The 22802-nt window shown below is 39.8% G+C and overlaps 1 long non-coding RNA gene across 1 annotated transcript in view; it reads right to left on the reverse strand.

The window, feature by feature from the left end:
* LOC103382970 (uncharacterized) overlaps positions 1–11103 on the reverse strand; it is a 17784-nt gene extending 6681 nt beyond the window's left edge. The window contains exons 1-2 of the long non-coding RNA XR_521972.3: positions 11019–11103; positions 9591–9690 (exon numbers count right to left, since the gene is read on the reverse strand). This is a non-coding gene — a long non-coding RNA (uncharacterized LOC103382970). The remainder of the gene's footprint in view (positions 1–9590; positions 9691–11018) is intronic.
* Between the last annotated feature and the right edge of the window lie 11699 nt (positions 11104–22802).

The raw sequence follows: 22802 nt of genomic DNA on the forward strand, positions 1-22802 counted from the left end.
ACTCCATCCTGCCCCTGGCGGGTATCAGTTTAACCCAGGTGAGGCACTAACCTGGCTGCCAGGGAGACGAGGAGCAGAAATGGAGACACAGAGCGCAGTAACGGTAAAAAAAAAACACTGATGGATTTTGGGAATTTGAGTGACTACACGTGTGTGTGTGTGTGTGTGTGTGTTCACGTCCACGCGTGTCGCCCCGCTCCCCGGCTACTTCACATGCTACGCTTCAATGGCTGCCAGATCTGACAGGCCGGCTACCCAGAATTCCCGTGGGCCGATCCTCTCAAGGTTGGAGGGTCTCGTTGCCATGTGAACTGCACAGAGCAGGAAGAGCCGCAACAGGAGCCGCTTCCTGTCTGAGCAGGTGTGCCATGACAACAGCTGCTCATTTACTTCAGTCCAAACACGGAAAAAAAAAAAAAAACTGAAAACAAAAAAGTTAAAGTCACTTTAAAGTAACGAAGACTCCGAAACCAAGTGACACAATAATTGGACAGTTTAAAACAACAGATGGGCTCCACTTAAATCTACTTTCATTTTTTTTTTCTTTTTTTTTTTAGTTTGGTTCCGACGCCTAAAATAAGACATGAGACCAAACACTTTCTGGCGACAGCGGAGTACGACCGCGCTGCCAAGACTCAAATTTCTGCGCTGAAGGAACTAATTAACTGCTGAAGTGAAAGTTAATGTGTCAGTTTATAAAAAAAATAAAAATAAATTTTCTCTCTAAATTAGTTCCTACGTTTCCTCTTCACTTCGGAGTGGAACTCTTGTCGCACCGTCGCTGTGAAAAGAGGTTTTATTCTTCGTCAAAGTCACATGAGTCACGAGTGTGACACAAGTCACACTTTAAGGCAGTGGTTCTCAACCTGTGAGTCGCAGCACAAAAGTGTACCGTGAAGGCAAACTAGGGCCTGCGGGCCAGATACAGCCCACAGGGCTTTCTAATACGGCCCGAAAAACACTGGTCCAAAGTAAAGACTGATGTCAATCCTTCTGTTTTCTGCATTACAACGAATCGTCTGTAATTTCCATTGATGCCACTAGATGGCAGCAGACATCAAATGAGCCAAATTTTCTTTGAAAATTAAGGTTTTATTCTCGTACAAATTCTACATCCAACCAGTACTGAACTGAACCGCCAGACAAATTTTGAACTGGTCCAGGACCCAGAAGGTTTGCCCCCCCCCCCGGGGGGGGGGGGGGGGGGGGGGGACCTTATTTTACTTAGATTAGCTTTGAACAATTATCCAATTTCACTTAATTGGAAAAACTATTATTTATTTAAAACAATTAATTTGTCTTCGTTGTCTTCGTCTATGCGACAGTGAAGTAGAACAGTTTGATGATCTTCCACTAGGTGGCAGCAGATGCCAATTCCTGCCAGTATATTAGTGTAGTGTTCAACTAAACAGGATCAGGTTTCACTGTGAATAAATTAAACTTCAAGGTCATTTTATTTCATTATGTTCAGTCGTTGGAACAACAAGTTTTTCAGTTTGATTTTTTTCCGATGCTGAATTCGAGGCGCGGCAAATGTTGCTCCTGCCACAGTGTCATCGTCACAGATGTAGAAGACGACGACTCCTATTAAAGTGATATTTCCGTACTCTTGTCCTTGCCGTATCGTACAGGATGACATCGTACAGGACGACATCAGACCTGCCGCCGTCCACCTGGGGATCGACACGTATTTACACGGTCGTGTGAAGTATTTGGATATTTTATTCCAAAGCCAACAGAAGCAGAAGCCACAGAGGAAGTGATGGCGTCTTCATGGCTGCGATGAAGACCCATGATCCTCCTGGGCTCAACCTCTGATCGCCATGTCAACACATCCATCTGTGCCTCACAAAGAAAAACAACAAAAACAAAAAAAAAAAAAAACGGAAGATGACATTTTCACCGATTAATAAAGTGCCGTTAGTCTCATAAACCTGAGCCTGGACTAAAGTGTTTGATTCCTAATCTCCTGTCGGAGTCAGACTTCGACTCCTGTTCCTTTGATCACTGAGACCCCAAAGGTCAACGACCCCCAGAGCCCACGTCCAGGTGAAGGTGGGACCCCAACGATGAATTAAAGATAAATAAATAAATAAAGTCCATTCACAACGAATTGGTCTCACAGCTAAAAAAAAAATCTGCTTTTTTTGTTATTTCAATTATTTGTTTTTTTTTGTTTTGACACAAATGTTTAAATTAAAAAAGAGCAAATTAAAAATACTTCACATTTATTTTTATGTTAATTTCTTCAATTTTTACTGATCATTAAACATTGATTTATTAAATAAAAAAACAAAAAACAAAAAAACTATATTTTATTGGATGAAGTTTTTTTCAACCTTCAAATATGAACAATTTGTAAAATTAAAATTTAACATTAAAATAAAATCAAATTTTGAAATTACACAACAGATTTTTTTTCTCCTTAAAACTGAGAGAAAATCTGAAACTAAGTCAATTTTAGACCTCAGATGTGACCAAGTCCAAAGGCTGGTGCGGGGGCCAATTGCGGCCCATGGTCAAACTTTATATTTCCTGCAGCCTTTGCCATAAAATGACATGAAATGTTAATTTACAATTCATTATAAAACTTTAACGAATCTGAGGAAGAATGGTCGCCCCCCCCACATGTGTTCACGTAAAGGTTAAAGGTTAACGATGTCACTGAACAGGAGCTCTTTGGCGAACTGCAGGCTCTTAAATTATGTACGACGGCCCCCCCTACTGCAGGTTTGTGGAAGGGACTGCGGCCGTGTTCATTTGCAGTAAAACAAAATAAAAATAAATAAATCCAATAAAGATTGATCGTTAATCAGTCACAAAAAAGTGTATCAGTGCAGGAGGGAAGTCTGCCCCTGCTGGCTGAACGGACGCAGAACAGTGAAATGATAACCTCGCCGACGTGACGCTGCTAAGGTCTAACAGCGCCCACATCAGGAGGAAAGAAACACCACGTGTTCCACAAAGACTAAGGTTGGTTTTTTTTTCACCAAAAAAAAAATTAAAATAAAAACAACAAACAAAATCCGGCGTCCGTCCGATCGCGTTCGCTCCAGCCCAACACGACGGTCCCGGCTCTGGAGCAGGACGCCAGGCTGGTGCAGGAGCGAGCGGGGCAGGAGATATGGAGATCGAATGGCGGCGCAGCCAGCCACAGTGACCTGTGGCAGGCAGCGCCGACACCAGCCGCCTCTTGAAAGGAGACACAATCCCGATAAATGTATTCCTGTCAACATTGCTGCGATGCCTTTTTAATACAGCCCCGGGAGGATTCGTGGCAAGAACAGCCCGAGTCAAACTCCATTTCTCTGGGCTGAAAGAGAGATGTGACATGAGCGCCGCGCAAGTCCGGGGTAGTTTGGCAAAAGGAGGCAGCCGGAGTCTGTGAGTGTGAGTTTGAAGCAGTTTTACCAAATATCAGATGTTGAAGTTTTGTATCAGTGACATAAAATGCTAAAAACGTTGTTCAGAAAATCATCGTACGCACACGCGTTCTCACCCGTTTGAGTTTTATCTATGGAAGAATAGCAGTATTTACCTCATGTCTCACCAAGTGCTAGCTGTTGTGTTGATTGGCTGGGACGAGACCATGTGACGATGTACGATGTATGTATTAGCGTGCTCCATAAACTGCTGCGCTAATGGGTTAGCATGGCCACGGGATTGTTGGAATTTTTGATCTAACGTACAAACGAGATCGTTATCGTACCTATCTGGAAACAGGTGTTGAAGCAGTTGGCCAATCAGAAACAGAGCAGCTTGAATACATTTAGTTGCCAAAACGTCCATGACTGTAAATACTACAGTAAATCTCCCCCAGTACTACCACTAGAACCACATCAAAGTACAGCAGAACAGGCCGACACCGGTGTTTCACTGCAGCTCCTCAAGCTGAAAATATCGCCTGTTTGTCGGGACTTTAACTGCATGTCGTAGGTCAAAGGTCACCACCGACCTTTGAGCCCAAATTTTTCTGGACGGAGACTATTGCAGCCAGACACTCAAATACATTTTTTTTAAATAAAAAACCGTCCTAAATGGTGTGGATCACTGACAGTTATTTAAGTCTCTGTTGTTTTTTTTTTAACCACTTTAAAAGTGCGGACTACAAGAAATGATTTTCTCTCCGATCCTCACAATTTTGTAATCCAAGCATGTGCCAAATTTGGCCTGCAGGCCACCATTTGATCATCACTGTCATAGACCCAGCTCCTGTCAGAGCAGCTTCACTGACTGCAGGACAACCAGATGTTGAAACAACTCCCAGTGTGTGCTACAAGCTAACGTGGAGACGAACGGCGACGACTCGTGTCATCAGAAAAAAAACAAACACATTTTCTCACAATAAGAAATTGTTGATTAATCCCAATTATTCATGATTAATCATGATTATTTTGGATCACAATTAATCGATATTATTATTAATTGCAACTAATTCAAATCCCTGTTCACAGCTGATCTCCTTCAGGTCTACGACGACAGACGGTCCAATCAGATGAGAGTCTGGTTTTACATCCTGACAGAGAAACTTGAAACATGAGTTCACGAGTTCATCAGTGAATTCAATAGTAAAGCAGCCGTAGGTTGAGCCACTGTGCTGGGAGGTTTATTATGGGATGCTTTCATTTCCCAACTCAACCCCATCCTTCAGGAGGAACGGCTGGTCCTTCACCTGGTGCCCGATAATCGAACGCTCTCCTTCATCGTGCCCTCAACATCACAGACCAACAGGGCTTTCATGATGGGCCATCCATCGATTCCCTGTCCTGGGGGGGGGGGGGGGGGGGGGGGGACTATAAGGATTGATTATGAACGACCCCTCAACCTTTTTAACTTCTGCTCGTTGTCCACACTGTCTTGGCGGGGTCATGGGTCACAGCCCAGAGACGCTCACAGTAAAGTATGTGGGAAAGGAAACAAGTTGGCGCAGAAGCTGAGAGAACACCAGGGGGCGCAGAAACTTTGGTCCAATCTGAGGTCAGCTGTTTCCCAAAGTCCGGTAAAATATCAGTTTTATTTGTGTTGAAAACACATTTGATCTCAACGGATTAGGTAATAAAATCAAATAATTTAGATTAAAAATGTTTTTGATTTTTTTTATTAAACAAAAACTGTGATTTCATTATATAACATTGTTTCCCTAAAAACAAGATTGAAATGATTATTATTTATTATTACTATAGAAAATAATATGAAGGTTGTAATTGTAAAATAACTTATCATAGAAACAAAAAGTATCATAAACAAAGCTTAAAAATGGGTTAGTAATAATAAGAATAACAATACTGTTATAGTGTTATGTCTTTCTGTTAGCATGTGTGTTAGCCTTTGTGATACTCTTTCTGTTAGCCTTAGTGTTAGCCTGTTTTTATAATATGAAAATACTATTATAAAAATAAAAAAATTATAAAATTGAAATCGTTATCGTTATCATTGAAAACCAGGTTGAACTCGGCCGTGAACTTCAGAGACCGTCAGCTTTGGTTTCTCTGGATCAAAGTGGAGAGGAGGTGCTAGCAGAGAGAGAGGAGGTGCTAGCAGAGACGGAGGAGATCAGTGTCGGCTGCTGGGCTTTGGTTTTCTGCCAACGACAGGAAGTCACCTGACTGCAGTGAAGGCAGGTGAACATTTAGAAACACCTTCGATTGCAGCACGTGTTCATCCTTCACTGCTGCAGCAGAAAACTCCAGGTCATTGACCTCAGCCCACCCTGACCGTCCTCACCCCTGACCTCACCCCTGACCTCACCCCTGACCTCAGGGAGGAGGCTGAGCTGAAGACAGGCAAAAACAAAATAACATCTACACCGATGTTAGACTGTTGAACTGTATATATGTACGCAGACACATATACTTAGATACATATATAAATATATGCATACATATATACAAATATATACATACATATATACACATGCATGTATACTCTACATATAGAGCCTATAAATATATTATACCAACATTATGGTAAATAACATTATTCATTTTCTTGGCGATAATATTATTAATAATAAAAACATTCACATATTTATACTTTTACTATTATTATAACTTTTCTAATTTCTATTGCTTACTACAATCATAGTAATAAAAATAATAATTATTATTATTGTTATATTATTATTGTTATTATGTTATATTATTATATATTAGAGACTTATATGTATGTAAAGAAAAAGATTACTCACTTCCTATGATGATTATTTATTAGGATTTTTTTTTTGCCCATTTGTCTTAGTACTTTTTGACTCACCCTCATATAGACCAGTATTCACAGAGGGGTTGGAGGGAAAAGTCTTATCTTCACTGTATGTTTCACTTGGACCTGTATAAATCACCCAGCGCGACCTTCACTTCCTCCTTCATCTCACTGAACCGTCACACCAACGGTACGGTTTTTCTGCTCCACTCCAACACACACACACACACACACACCAGGACAATGTTCACATGAAAAAGTCACGTGTTGAACTAATGATTCGCTCATTACTTTCAAAAACCCTCCAGACAATAAACAATCTAAATCCAAAAACAAGAACCGGAGAGTGAGGCCCGACCTTTGAACCTGATGTGACGCAGGATTCCAAATAAACACTAACAAACCAGAAAAAGTCAAATCTCTCTCGCTCACTCTGCGGAAAATTATCTTCCAACTCCCAGAAATTGGACTTATCCTCCAGAGTTGGACACAAACATCCCACGTCTCATTCCTACAAACGACGCTCCAACAATACACAGGCTACAAATGCATTTACATATAAATTAAAGTGGAATCCAAGCAGCGGGAGCGCCGCAACGCTGCATTTATGAGTCCATGATTTAGAGAAATGACGGCAATAAGAGTGTTGTTACGGTAAAACCACGGAGGACGCAGTCATTCAGACCGTCCTCCCTCCCCGACACCAGCGTCTCTGTCAGGACCGGTCATGGACGACTCGGTTTTGTTTTTTTTCTTAACGCCACGCGGCAGAATACGTGACAGACGAGATGAGAGCCGACCGCTACAGGAACCGCACTCCTGTTTTTTAAGCGCATTATTGATCCCAGTTTGCGAAGCTGCATGAAATAAAAAGACCTGATGTTTCATATTTATTTTTAACTTGTCGGAAAACGCTGAAATGCAGCCTGGCAGACTGTCACGCTCCCACCGCCCCGGGCTAATTATCACTGAGTCCCCGTGTAAGTGTTCATCCCTGATACAGTTACAGTCGTTATTAATTACACTACAGGTAATTTTTCCACTGCCCAAAAAAAAACCAAAACAAAAAAAACCCAGAAGAGGCGAGGAGGAAGGAGGGGATGAAATGTGTAAAAGTACACACTCACTCTGAACAAATATTGAATTAATTTTCTGGCGGTATTTCACACTCGAAATGTGTTAAGAACTGCTCTAATGAGTACCAGTAACCAAAACACGGAGACTTCCTGAAAAACAACTCATTCATTATTTACTTGTTTAACGGGCGAGCCGTGCATTTTCAACAGGAGAGAGAGAGAGAGAGAGAGAGAAAAGAAAAAAAAACGGGGCACAGATCAGGCAGAATTAAGGTCTTAACTGTAGTGGCATTTACACACACTGTGGGGAAAAAGATTGAGTTTCACCGAAGCACCCCGGGGGTAAAGTACGGTGGTAAACCCCAGCACGTGTCTGTGGAGGCTTCAACGTCAACAACCGAAGTTCAACAGCACCGTGGAGAATTCATCTCCTCAGATCTAGAACTTTCTCACGTGGTTTTAACGTGAATAAATAATATTTTCTATCGATGAACAGAACCTGGTGTTTGAGCCGATACTGCAGTAAAAACTGAACCTAAAACCTGACTTTGTGTGGCTGCGGAAACAACGAGATCCAGATTGAATACTAGGACGTACAGATGTGGTTAAGGAGGGGAGTGGGGGGGCTGTTGGGCTGTGAAAATAAACAAGTTAAAGTCAGTCTGAAGTCTACATTTTTTTATGTGATGACAATAATTTAAATAACATAAACAATTATTATTTTTCTTATTTTGTTTAATTAATTATTAATTTTATCATGATTATATTTTAAATTATTATTTAAATTATTATAAATGAGATATTATCATTATTCAATTGTTTTTGTTATATATTTATATATATATTTGTTATATATTTATATATATTTGTTATTTATTTATAAAAAAAATTAAATATAAGTGCATATATTAGATTTTTATTATATACAAGAAAATTATTAACAATGATATATGCATATATATTATAACTAAAATATATTTGACTTATTAAAATAATTAATTTCAATATTACTACAAATGGTATTATATTTGTAAATATAATTTAATGTTAAATCATATTAAAAGCACGGCCCCAGGCCTTTTGTGATTTTTTTTTTAATTAAATGAACTACTAGCTACTAATACTTTTAATGTTTCTTTTTTTCTTCTTTTTTAAATCCTAATATATTTATTCTTTCATATATATTTACACCAACGACCTCTTTCTCATGATAGTAGTAGTGAAGTAAAAGGTTCAGGTTAAAATTAAAAATCTTCCCGGCACCTTTTCCTTTCTCCGTGTCACAGTGGCATCTGGAAAAGATATATAAATATATATATATATATTTTTTTTTTTTTTTTTTTTTTTTGGGAAGGAGGATACTACTTCAGGAAACCATTTGTTTCTCCCTCCGTGGGACCTTCACGTGCCCAGCAAAGGCAATCGTTAAGAGCCTCTTTTTTCCACTGCCATTAAGGTCTAATATATCAGCCGTGCAGTCAATTGTCGTTGACAGGCAGCGTCTTGAACTTGAACTGGCTCGTCTGCTGACAGATAACACGGCCTGTTTGTTCAATTTCCTCCCCTGCAATGGAACCGCTGCGGAGTGAGTTATTATAAATCACCGTGGACGCGTTCATCATGTATCTTGTCAGTGGAGCGCTGCGTTTGTGTGTACAGTACCAGTGTGTGTGTGTGTGTGTGTGTGTGTGTGTGTGTGTGTGAACCAGGAGAGGACATAAAGGACATGTAACAACTTCAGGCTGCCTCGCAATCTATGTTGGGATGAGACTTTGTATTAATCGCAGTTGTGTGTGTGTGGTCAAACATGTGGGTCGTCACCCCGTCATCTTACATTTTCTTAAATCTTTAAATCATAATTGAAAAAAAATATCACAATACACTGAAATATCGTGATATATTTCGTTTCACAGCACAGTATGAATATTCGACAGTACTGTATGGTTTTTTTTGTTGTCTTTTTTACCCCGGTGGTAACTGAGAGTCTTTCTGTAAATGAGGGTCAAAATCTCCTTAATCAATGAAAAAAAAAGATATTAATATTTACATTTGAGTTCGAGGTCATGTGACGGTGAAAATGTCCCTGCTGTTGTGTGTGTGTGTTCATGTGTGTGTTTGTGTGTGTGTGTGTTCATACGTGTGGTCACGGTGGTCACCCAGCTCAGGTCACCCCCGAAGGCCCTTGAAGAGCTGCAGTGTACGAGCTTTAATGTGTCAGCGAGATAATGAAGATGTCACCCTCCTCACCCCCCCCAGAGAGGGAGGGAGGGAGGGAGGGAGAGAGAGAGGTTATGGTCTGGCGTGGTCAGTACTCACCGGGGGAGGACGACAGATTAGTCACCGACGACACTGTCCTCATTCCTCAGCTCCGCTGCAGAGGAGAACAAACATCTTCATGATGTCACTGGTCAGAAACCTGAAAAAAAAACACGACGGCGATGATTAGAGTCGACGTCATCGTGAACATTCACCTCAGTTCCTTAGTTTCAGTTTGTGTTTTTTAGATTCCACATCACATTCAGTCGTAATGAGTTGAAATGTATATATATGTTTATACACACACATACATATATACAAATATTTACATATATACATATATGCATATATGTATCTATGTAAATATATGTATATAAATATATACATATATTTACATAGATACATAAATGCATATATGTATATATGTAAATATATGTATATACATATAATATATACATATGTAAATATATGTACATAAATATATACATGTATGGATATGTATGTATATATACATATATGGATTTACATATATGGATTTACATATACATATATGGATTTATGTATATATGTAAATATATGTATATACATATAATATATACATATGTAAATATATGTATATAAATATATATATATATTTACATAGATACATATATGCATATATGTATATAGATATACATTTGTATATTCATTCTGTATAAACATATATATATATATACATGTACATATATAAATATTACATATATTTATAAAGTTCCACATCTGTCCAAATATATAACTTCAGGAGGAGTTTGTTCAGTTTGTCAAATATAGATATTTCGTTCTAGACTTTAACTGCTGTCACAATCCAGGTCCAATAAAAGGATTTTGCAAAGTACAACAACTCACTATTATCTGCACAGGGGGATCTATACTCCACAAAATGCCCCCCCCCCTCCACTTCCCCTCCCAGGCTGATAAGCTACACTAGATTAAACCACCACAGAGGAAATCCCTTCAACGCCTCAGTCCTTCACCGTCAGACGGACGCTTCAAACACCGGTCAGAAAAGCTCTCTCTATTTCCCGACGCAACATCCATTTTGAACGAGGTCGACCAGACCCTGGACGCTCGCCGCAGCTCTGGTCACCTGCTGTCATGTATTTGTGCTTTAAGACCATGAAAATGTTGTTTCATCATCCCCTCAAGGAGAACTATTTCCCAGCACCGTGTGACACTCAAACACACCACACAGCCGTCACACGAGGATGTGGAGTTAGTTACACTAACTGGCCCACAGTGTTGGGCCACAGCTGAGTGGTCTACATTCACACCGCCCCCTTCAGTCTGGGTCCCTCAGGTGTCCTTTACCCTACCACCGGGGGGACCCATCTCCGTCCTCGTCTGTCTGTCTGTCTGGTGAGACGGTGCAGCTGAAACACTTTCCTTGGCCAGAAGAACTCCACTGGGGACAGAACACATTACCTTCACATTCCTCACTCAGCTCCTCACCTGAGACGTGGGACTCCTGGACATGTCTGGTCTTTCTGCTGGGCTCTGGAAATAGATGGCGCCACTGACCCCCGAGGTGGCCTGTGGACATGTCAGAGGAGACACTTGATTAACCTACGAGAACAAATATATATATATATACACATATATATGTGTGTATATATAAATATATATACACACACATATATATGTGTATGTATATATATAAATATATACACATATATATGTGTGTATGAGTGTATATATATTTATATATACACACATATATGTGTGTATGTATATATAAATATATATATACACATATATTTATATATATACATACACATATATATGTGTGTATATATAAATATATATACACACATGTGTGTATGAGTGTATATATATTTATATATATAGATACACATATCATACATGTGAGAACGTCTCTGAGTGTTCAGTTCTCTGTGATTTGAGCCCCGACTGAGTGGAAATTAAACTCTGAGTTTTTTTCTCTAAAGTGCTCTGTTGTGGGGACATGTCCAGGTCTCCAACTAGAAAAGAGTGAATTTGGAGGTTTAAATCTGAGTTTGACTTTAGGATTATAAACAGGAGGATTAGGATTATTCATACATCTGTACTGGTTTAAGTTAAGGGCAACAATTGGTGCATATCCTCTATTTCAAATTTAATTTTTTTTAAAAATATATAAATATAGTTTTATATATAAAACTATATTTATATATTTTTAAAAAAAATTAAATTTGAAATAGAGGATATGCACCAATTGTTGCCCTTAACTTAAACCAGTACAGATGTATGAATAATCCTAATCCTCCTGTTTATAATCCTAAAGTCAAACTCAGATTTAAACCTCCAAATTCACTCTTTTCTAGTTGGAGACCTGGACATGTCCCCACAACAGAGCACTTTAGAGAAAAAAACTCGGAGTTTAATTTCCACTCAGTCGGGGCTCAAATCACAGAGAACTGAACACTCAGAGACGTTCTCACATGTATGTGTTGTATATATTTCTTTTCCAAGTAAATCGACCAATTATGTTCCGACACCTCAGTCGTTCCAGTACTTGTTACTTGTAGCTATTTTTTATTAGTTTGTTTCTGAGCAAAAAGGTCAAAGAAGAAAGAAACTGAAATAATGGTGAAGAAAGTTTAACATGAGGTCTCCTCTCTTTCATTCTTCCTTCCTCCCTCCTCTCTTTCATTTATCATTCCTTGCCTTCTTCCTCCCTTCCTACGTTCAGTTCTTTCCTTCCTTCCTTCTCTTTTGTTCATTCTTCCTTGATTCCTTCCTTCCTTCCTACCTGCTTCCTTCCTTCCTTTTTTCCTTCTTTCCCTCCTCTCTTTTATTCATCCTCCTTTCTCTTTCCTTCCTTTCCCTTCTTTTGCTGATCCTTCCTCGCTTCCTTTCATTTTTATTTCTTATTTCCAACTGTTTGGTTTATTCATCATGTTGAAAGTGAATAAACAAAGTACTCCAAGCTGAGGAACTCAGTGAGTATATATTCTGCTGGTGTTCTGTTGTACTGCTCAGTAGAAATGGTGTCTTTGTTTGAGATTGTTCACTTATTTCATCAGAGTGAGCGCCTTGTTCTGTACACGCTAAAAAAACAGACTGTGGGAGTGTGAAAAAAAAGAAAAACAAATCACAGAAAAGATGTTTTTTAACATCTCGGTTCAAAGAAGAACAAAATAAAAAGAGGAACGGCAGCTTCATAAACCAGAGAGAGCATCTAAAGTAAAAATAAATAAATAAATAAATAAACTGCTTGGAAAACGAGAGCTCGTTCCTTCTCATTAGCTTCTCAGATTCCTTCAATCTGAGAGAGAGAGACAGACAGAGAGAGAGAGAGAGAGAGACAGACAGAGAGAGCTACCTGTACATTACCCAGATCACAGAGAACGAGCCAGACGCCGATTTGTCTTGACATGTTAAGTTGTGACTCGATCAGATTTCGAAACGCGGCACCGTTAATGGACGGGCCGACTTTCCGCACTTAGCGTTGCACCAGCTCCGGTTACCAGCAGGAGTCTGTGACCTTGTCCGTGTCCATCATCGTGCGGTAAAATATTGACAGGTGAAGACTTCAGTCAAACGTCCGTTGACAGCTGACTGAGCTTTAACGGTGATGTGAAGAGGTTTGGTGTCTCTGCTGGGGTTTGGGCTCAAACGGCAAAAATAAAGACGAAGAAGAAGAAAAAGAAAAAGTGTAGCGGCTAAATAAAGACGAAGAAGAAGAAGAAGAAAAAGTGTAGCGGCTAAAGGGTAAAATCCATCGCTAACAAATGAAATACAAGTTTATGTATGAATGTATTTCACTAAAATAAAGCCGCTGCTTAAATCCCAATTCTACAAGCCGTTATTGTGCAGTTTAAAAAAATACATTCTGCTAATACTGTAGTACAGCTAATATTACTGTAGCGGTCAGGGTTGTGTATCAACCCCCCCCCCCGACACTCACCACTGATGGACTGGTAAATAAAACTGGATTCTGTACATGTTCAAACTCAGTATTCATTATTTGCTCAATATTTACGCACATTATTGTACGCCGTAAATATATTTTACACTGTATATTTACGGTTTAAATATGGTATACATAAGCACTATATACTTTTTTATACATATATGCACTGTGTCTGCATGTATACAGAATTATATATATGTAAAGATACTGTATATACATTTACATATATAAATATAAAAATAAATATATATAAATATATACACAAAAATATACATATAAATAAAAAAGAAATATATATATACACATATATATATTTATACATTTGCCTGTAAATTAGTTAGGATTAATCATTATGAATAAAAATAAAGTTGACTCTAATCTAATCTAATCTAATCTAATCCAAGGGATCTGCATATCAATAGAAATTGGTTTGTTTGTTTACACCATGTCCCGCTCCAAATTTAAATTTCTGTTCTAAAGCGTGTCAATAATTCAGGAGGAGCAGAAATTATGAAAAATGTTGTTGTTAATTTCTGGAAAAACCAATTTGACTGAAAGAACACGATTTGGTCGACGACTTCATCAAATCCATCCATCATCCAAACAAGAACAAAGTGACGTGAATATGGAAACAATCAACCAAGTGACAGCACCGACCAGGTGACAGGATGAACACCAGGGGGAGACGACGTCAAAACAAACGGAAACATTTGAACACAACGTAATCTGTAAAACGTTCAACGTTTCGTTCAATTAATCGGGGGTGTCATACTCATTAGGTGGGGGTGGGGGGGGGTTAGACAAATATCCTCAAAGGCACTAATTTACTTATAGGAATTTACCAATATGGTATTTATTTATTATTTTATATTCACTAAATTTGGGTGATAAACGACCAACACAACTGACCAACCAAACACCATTTTAATTATAATAACAATAAAACCATTTTTTGGGGCCGTACAGAGCTGTACACCAGGCCGGTTCTGCCCCGCAGGCCTTATGTTTGACAACCTTGACTCAATCCTAGAGTTTACTGAGGCCAATCCCATTATTTTTTTTTATATCCAACGCTAGGAACGCAAAGCTACGTCAGCTCCGAAGCGTATTAGCTCGTTACCAGGACAGTTTACTCAAACCATGGCTCCTGTCTCATAGGTGTTCGGTGAACCAGGATTTATAATGAACAAAGTGCGAGACCAAAGGTGAAGCGAGCGGCCGGGCTAATAAGCTGCAGTCGCTCCAGTATTGGACTCTGTGATGAACATGTGTGCAGATCGATTTCCTCCCCACATTGAGCCAAATTCCAATACCGTGTGAGGTCCATTGGAATTATTCCACGTCATGGTGACATTTTGCCTTGTTAAATTTGGTGCCGTCTCCCCCCTCTCTCTCTCTCTCTCCCTCTCTCTCTCTCCCTCCCTCCTGGACCTCTTTGCGTGCAGGGTAAGGATCATTAGACAGCCGAGGACAGATTAATGCAGCGCCGCTAAGTAGGCTAATGTTATTCATACTGTAAGATAACTCCGATGACTGAACCGTGCTGTATGAAGAAACAGAGTTGCTTTCACTGCATTATTCCAAGTACCACATGGGCTAATGCTAAAATGCACAGTCTTAGTAACCAGGGATCGGGTTTGGTACCCAGATAAAGAACCATGGTAACATTAATTTGTCCCATGGAAATTATAGTACCATTGTGCATGTAAGTTTGTGTTTCTCAACTGGAGGAATGCAGACCCCAGAGCGTATTAAAAAGGCAATCAAAGGGGTCGCAATGATTGAAAATGTAACATTAGGCTAACAGGGCTAACGTTAACGTTAGCTACAAAAATCCTGGTACAGACACCGGGGCTAACATTAGCAACAAAAGTCCTGGTACAGACCCCAGGGCTAACATTAGCTACAACAGTCCTGATACAGACACACAACCATTGTGCATGTAAGTTTGTGTTTCTCAACTGGAGGAATGCAGACCCCAGAGCGTATTAAAAAGGCAATCAAAATGGTCGCAATGATTGAAAAGTCCTGGTACAGACACCAGGGCTAACATTAGCAACAAAAGTCCTGGTACAGACACCGGGGCTAACGTTAGCTACAACAGTGTTGGTCCTGACAAACCCAACACTAGAGCAGATGTTAATAATATTTATATAATTCACTTGTTTGTTTATCAAAGTCGTACCAAAAATGTATATAAATTGAATTTTTTCTTTTATTTTGCCTTTTGATAAAATAAAAATATTGCCAAGCGTCCAATTACCATGACTATTATTTCTTAATCACATGCCAACACTGATTATAATATTTATTTTATTTGTCCACCTGTTTCCTTATTGTTTTCTCGGCTCACATAAAAAAAAGAGATTTAAATTTGAATGTTTTTTTTTCTTCTGGTATAAAAAAAAATAAAGGTAATAAAATAAATCAAATAATATTTTCAATATAGCGAGAGTGAAGGTTCATGAACTGGATTTCATATTCACTGGGCTTTTCAATTTCATTATCCTTATAAACTCCGAGCCCCCCGGACCCCTCCCCACACCAGGACGCTTTGATCCGACCCGTTACATGACAGAAGGCCTCACCTGTCAATCACCGCTGACTGGTCAAAAACACGGAGGCGCTCGTACGGAGGAGGTGAAACCAGTACCTGCAGAATGAAAGTGAAAAAATGAAAAAGTCCTGATCAGCTGATACATACAACTCACTGCTGATTGGTCCAGGATTTTCTCTAACTCAGTGGTGCCCAACCTGGGGGCCATGGACCCATACTGGGTCACAACAAAATTATAAAACCTTATTACTTAATGATATTTACTTAATGATATTTTCTTAATTTACATTAGTCTTAGTCATGCTATTTTATTTTGAAAAAAAAAAAAAAACATCTTCCAACAACTTCCACCCCGATCCTCTATTTTAATTACAACGTAATAATTATAGAAAGTAAAAAATAATAATAGTGTTTGTGCATTTTTTTTATTTCAAAATAAATCAAGTGGGCCAAACAGAACTCCCTAGTGGGCCAAATGTGGACCGCGGGCCATATGTTTGACTACCCCAGCCGTAAAGGATTATAAAAATCCATCAACAATCAATATTTTTGTTTAATATAAATATTGTGTAATACTACAGTTTAAACAGCAGTACAAATATTTTCTTTTTTTTTTCATTCTTAAATGTCCAAACGAAATATTTATATTTAATTAAAATTTTTTTGAATTCATCAGTTCATTTATCATGTTTTTTTTATCCAAACGAAATATTTATATTTAATTAATTTTTTTTTTAATTCATCAGTTAATTTATGTTTTTTTATTTTTTTATTTTGTCCTTCTAAACGCTGACACTCTGCTCCCGCTGACAGTAAACACGGCGCCAACACGTGCACTTCCTGTGTTTTACCTCCCAGCTGTCCTTTTACGTCACTCGTTCGCCGGCCGGGTGAGGGTTCAGCGCCCTCTGCCCTCTGCCTAGTCGGGGGGGGGGGGGGGGGTCCGCCCCCCGAAGCCTGTGAAGGACACAGACCACAGTTTGAAACACTGAACTCAGTTACAATCCTGAGAGAACGTCATTTATGAACATGACGCGGAAAAAAAACTCTGACATTTCTGGACGATAACGGCCCGGGATGAAATGGGTTTTTTTTTTTTTTCATAATGAGGAAAATTCCATTATTAACTCTCGGAATAAGAGCAATTACAATGATTACATGAAGACGTAACCTTGTTTATCGGATTGCTGCTCGGGTCTTTGGTAAAAATCAATTTTTATGGTTTAAAGAGAATCCGTTAATTAAGAGAAGGTCTTTGTGTTTCTGCAGCCATTGATTGACGAGTGCAGGGAAACGAGCAACAACAGACAAAGGAGGAGAGCTGCCACTATTACATTATGTATGTCTCCCACTCTAGTACTGGTGTGGGCAAACTAAGGCCTGCGGGCCAGACATGGCCCGTTGGTATTCTAACCAGCCTCAAATTGGTAAAAAAGTTGTCTATAGTCTTATAGTAGAGTTAAATAGAGTTTAATTTGCCTTTTTTCATCATTGCATTGTTTCAACTGTAATTTCAGCTGACGCCACTAGATGGCGAGATACACAATTTATCCTGCTTTTAGAGATAGGACAGAGATAAGACAGAGATAAGACAGAGATAAGACAGAGATCGGACAGCCGAGGATATATTTAGCATCTGGAATAAGATTCCACAGATCACCACTACAGGGCGCAAAAGTACCACCAGTGGCACTCGTACCACAGCTTGAGAACCATCAAAACTGAAACAAAGACACAACACGTCATGACATCACTGGACAAAAGCGTTTTTTCCTTTCTGTCAGAGGTTTTCGTCAGCGCTCGGAGCTCGTCTTGAGAGAAAAAAATACACTTGTTTTCATAACAATTTAGTTTTTCTTCTCCAACTTCGTGGTGGTGAAACGGCGCCGCAGCACAAATCACATGAATCAGCTCTGAACACAGTGACTTATTGCACAGCTGCACTACAAAATGTTGTGTATTAGAAAGCAAGAAGTCGTCTCTAAATTATTCATGAGATATAATAAGAGCAGATTTGTTACACAGCGCTGGGGAAGAGGGAGCGGGGGGTGAGTGAGGGGGGAGGGAGGGGGTGAGGAAGGGGAGGGGAGGGTCTGTTGTACAAGGCGTCTTTGACTGGGATGGAGACAGACAGGGAAGGAAGGAGTGAGAAAAGTTTCCATGTCACACTCAGCTAAAGTCTCTCAGAGATGGGGGGGTGAGGGGTGAGTGGGTGAGGCGGAGAGGGGAGGGGGGGTTCAGAGGAAAAGCGAGACATCAGCTTTGACTTGCTTCAGGGAAACCTGATTCTGGTGTAATATTATTCTGGCTCATTGACATGTTGGATTCTGACACGCGTTAGAAAAAAAAAACTCTGATTCCAGGTGAGGGGGAGAGGGAGGGGGGAGGGGGAGAGAGAGAGAGAGAGAGAGAGAGAGGCCACATTCAAACGGCATATATTAAATGTCTTCTTCTGCTGCGTTCACCTTCACTGGTGTCCGTCCGTCCTTTTGAGTTTGTCTCACGTCCACGGGCTACGGCGCTGACAAAGGTTCTGGTCACGCCGTATTTACTGCTGCACTAGAACGGCAGCAGCTCCTGCCCCGGACTCTGGATCAGTGTTGAGTCACCGTTTGGGGGGAAATTTACCGCAGATAGTTCTCGCCACACAGTGAGAACAGGAGCGGCCACAAACAAGGCCGCGCGGACAGTTTTACTGTGGGAGGAACGCATCAGAACCGAGATCGAGATTCTACAGCTGACGGTGCCAGATGAAATAAGTCACCGAGACCCGCGTTGTTCCTGTCTGTCGTACTATTTACTGTGAAAGTTTGCAATTATCGCCTTGTCTTAAGAGTTTACAGTAATTCCTGTCGTTGGAGTGAAGTACGACGAGGTATTCTGTTCCCTGTAAAGTACCAACCAGATCAGGATACTTCAGCGTCAATCCAGGGAATTCTATTTTATTCTCTCCATGACCCGTACACCTCCAGGAATCGGAGGTATCAGTCAGCGCAGTATAACGCATTATTTCCGACACCCCTGTTTCAGCCACATCGGAAACATCCGATAGTGTACCACTACACAATACTGTCACAAAGGTATATTTAGAGAAATACATTGATCTTCTAGTTTCACTTTACTCACAATTTATGCGCTCAGTGTGAAACCTGAGCCTGTTTAGTTGAACTCGGAGGAATTGAAGAAAGACAGGTGTGAAAAAAGGCTCAGTGCCCGTTGAAATAAAACCTCAAATATTAAGTGTTTAATTTGAATCGAATATATGAAAAGTTCAGGATCAGTTCAGTTTATCACCGATGGTCTGAGTTATATTCATTCCTCGCTTGTTTCGCAGAAGTGTCGCGTATTAAACCCCGTTGAAGCTCAGCTCCAGCACGACTCAACAGGACAGCAGTCCATAGAAAAACCACACCCACAGAAACCGACATCTTTGTTAAAAGTCAATGCAGAAACGAGTCGACGCTGAATCTACGAGCAAAGTGTCGAAAAAGTGGAACCGTTTAAAAAATGTTAAAAATAATAACAGCTGTTATTACATGTTATTCCAACAGCTGTTATTATGTTATTCCAACAGCTGTTATTACATGTTATTATAACAGCTGTTATTACATGTTATTCCAACAACTGTTGAACATGTTTGAATACGATCTGGATTTTTTTCTCTCTGTTTCAGAAACATAAACACCTGAAAATGAGAGACTGAAGTGAAACAGAGGAGAATAAAAACCTCCAGGATCAACTGTGGTTCTCTTTGGAAAAAAATGACAAAGTTTGCCAGAAGGGGGCAACGATAGAAAAGTCAATTAAACCTACTGATGATTTTTTTTTCTTTTTAACTACTTTTTTAAATTTTGACAAACCAGCAGAGCCCTGCTGGAGAACACAAGGTACTACAGTCTTCTGTCATCACTAAACTCCACCACTGACCTCCTCCTGGAGCCGAGGAGAGAAGGAGCAGCTCTGCAGGGAGACGCTGGTGTTGCTATCAGCAAACTAATGTGTGGAGGAGAACATCCATCCATCCATCCATCCATTTTCATCCGCTTATCTGTTACCGGGTCGCAGGGGCAGCAGTCTCCACCCAAATCACACTGCACCGTACCAACCCCCCCTGAACCTTCCTGCGGGTGGTGAGTCCACTGGAAGGTACCAACTGCCCTAAACGGGATTCGATCTTGCCCAGGAGGTGAACCCTGGGGTTCCACACCAATGACAGAGACATTGCCTCTGGGCCAAAGCTCCACATGGAGGAGAACATCAGATCCATAACAGACCTGCTCCTCCTTCTCCTCCTCTTCCTCCTCCTTCAAGTCATTGATGCCACCTGACCTCCTGATGTAACACACACACACACACACACGCTGCTATTTGGAGCCTAGTTCTGCAGGAGCAGCAGGAGCAGAGAGGGGGGAGAGGGTGAGGTAATTTGGGGAACATGCTGAAAGTGATTCATTTGTATGCACTATTGTTCTTTGTATAATGAGCAGAGAGGTGTTCATTACACTGGTGTGTTTCTGTTCCGGCAATTGGGGGGGGGGGGGGGGGGGTGAGGTGGGGGTGATTAGGGAGGAAATATGCTGAAATTGCAAATCCAATCCTGAGGAAGTGTATTGATGGCTCTGCCCTTCACACAATTACCGTAATATTTGTCTGTGAAGTCTTTTTTTTTTTTTTTTACCCCAGAGGGTGAGCCTAAAATTTCTCCCCTTTCTGCTCCTCTCTCCCGTGAACTGCCCACGTGACACTAGAACTATTTTTATTTTACACCCTACGTGGCATTTTCCTGACTTTTAAAGTCTGGACTCATTTTATTGGACAAGATTTAAAAAAAAAAAAATCTGAAAATGAATGAATTATTGAACATGGAGACACGTGCATAATCAGGTCGCACTTTTTTTTGGCCTGTAGGTGGTGCTAGGTACACGTTTAGCTCATGACTGACATCTACTGGTCCACGCATTAATATCAATTTGATCCAAACAAATTCCATGTCCAAAGTATTTTATTTTTCCTCAATAAATAAGGCAACTTAGGACTTTTTCTTCTAACGTTACGACTTTAATTTCATAGATTTACGATTTTAATTTTTGTAATTTTCTTTTTTGTTATTTTCAATGTTGCCCTAATAATCTTGTAATCTCACAATTTTATTAGCACAAATTTATGACTTTTTTTTTCTCCTAACGATGCAACTGTTTTCTGCTAAACCTACTCCTTTTTACATCACAACGTTACGACTTTTTTCCTCATAAATTTACGACTTTTGTTATTCTCAGTGTCGCCCTAATCCTTGATTGGCAGCTAAAACCATCCAATAGCAGACCAGCTGCTCAGACATGGTGTTCCCATTCGAACAAAGTCTTTTCTGCGATGTTTCTCACACTGCACTATTTGTTTGTTTGTTTGTCTGCTCTCTGACTGGTCGGCTCGGGCCGTGTGACCTCTTCACCTGCCCGTCACCACATGAAAGCTGCAGCCAGCTGCTGCAGGAATTCTGGGTAACCTCGGCCGAGAAGAGCAGCCTGCGGTTTGATAGGCCAGGAAATGGCCTGTGTGTCAAAAACAGAGTCCGGTGTGTGTTTGTGAGAGAGAGAGAGAGAGAGTGTGTGTGTGTCTGTGTGTTTGTGTCTCTGTGTGTCTCACCAACTTCAGTAAAAAGAACAAAAAAAAGTCTCTGTAATAAAATCTAACAATCTTCCAGGATCTTTCTATTTCACTACATTTTTTTTTTGACATTTTTGTTTGGAGGTGCATCATGGGATTTTTCTAATGTCAGCATGTTTACAGATAAATTAATGGTTCAAATGGTTATTGGTTAATCAGGTTTGACATGAGGAGAAAAAAATTCAAAGACGTCTCTTTTGACATTAAAACTTGGACATCAGTCCACGCGACAGGTTCCACTGATACGACGAGAGCTTCAATAAGAGAACGATGTTCTTTTTTTTCCACGACCTTGTTCTCACCAGAACTGTCTGAGAAACAGAGCCGTTCGTCTGCCTCGGAGAAATTGATAAAGTACTATTTCAGTCCGACTTATTAACACACTGACAAAGTGTCAGGTAAACACAGTGTCATCCATTATTCATCATCTCCCCCCCTTTGTCTCTCCCACCCTTTCTTTCCTTCTTTCCTTCTTTTTTTTTTTTTTTTTTTCTCTTCCTGATGCTGAAATGGAGTTTTATTCCATTCAGTCTTTGTTGCCTGGTAACAGTTACTGTACAGGGAACACACACAAACTTTACATCTGACTCTTTTTGACTTACCCCCCTGACATATTCACCCTGTGTCCTGATGTTGGAGGTGGAGGTTAAAGAGACTGAAGAATCATTTCCCCCTTCATATACGTTACAGCGACATATATTTAATCTGATTAATCATTTGGTATCTGTGGATTATTGGCGATCAATCACGAATTTAATCATTTGGTATCTGTGGATTATTCGCAATTAATCAAAAACTGATCCAACAATTAAATTATTTTATATGATTAATCATACAGTAGCTCTAGATTATTCACGATTAATCACAAATAATCACAAGCAATCCAAAAATTAAAATGATCAGTCTCATTAATCGCACTGTAGCTTTTGATTATTTACAATTAATCCTAAATATTCATAATCGATCGTGTTTAATTGTGATCGTTTTTTATTTTTTGTGCAAAAATCAAGTCGATATTAACCATTAAAATATGTTATTATTTCTTAATTTCTTATTTGTTAAATGCTGTAGTTCCCCCCACCCCACCCCACACCCCCGC

This window comes from Cynoglossus semilaevis, chromosome 8 (genome assembly GCF_000523025.1).
Source record: "Cynoglossus semilaevis isolate Cse_v1.0 chromosome 8, Cse_v1.0, whole genome shotgun sequence".
Taxonomy (NCBI): domain Eukaryota; kingdom Metazoa; phylum Chordata; class Actinopteri; order Pleuronectiformes; family Cynoglossidae; genus Cynoglossus; species Cynoglossus semilaevis.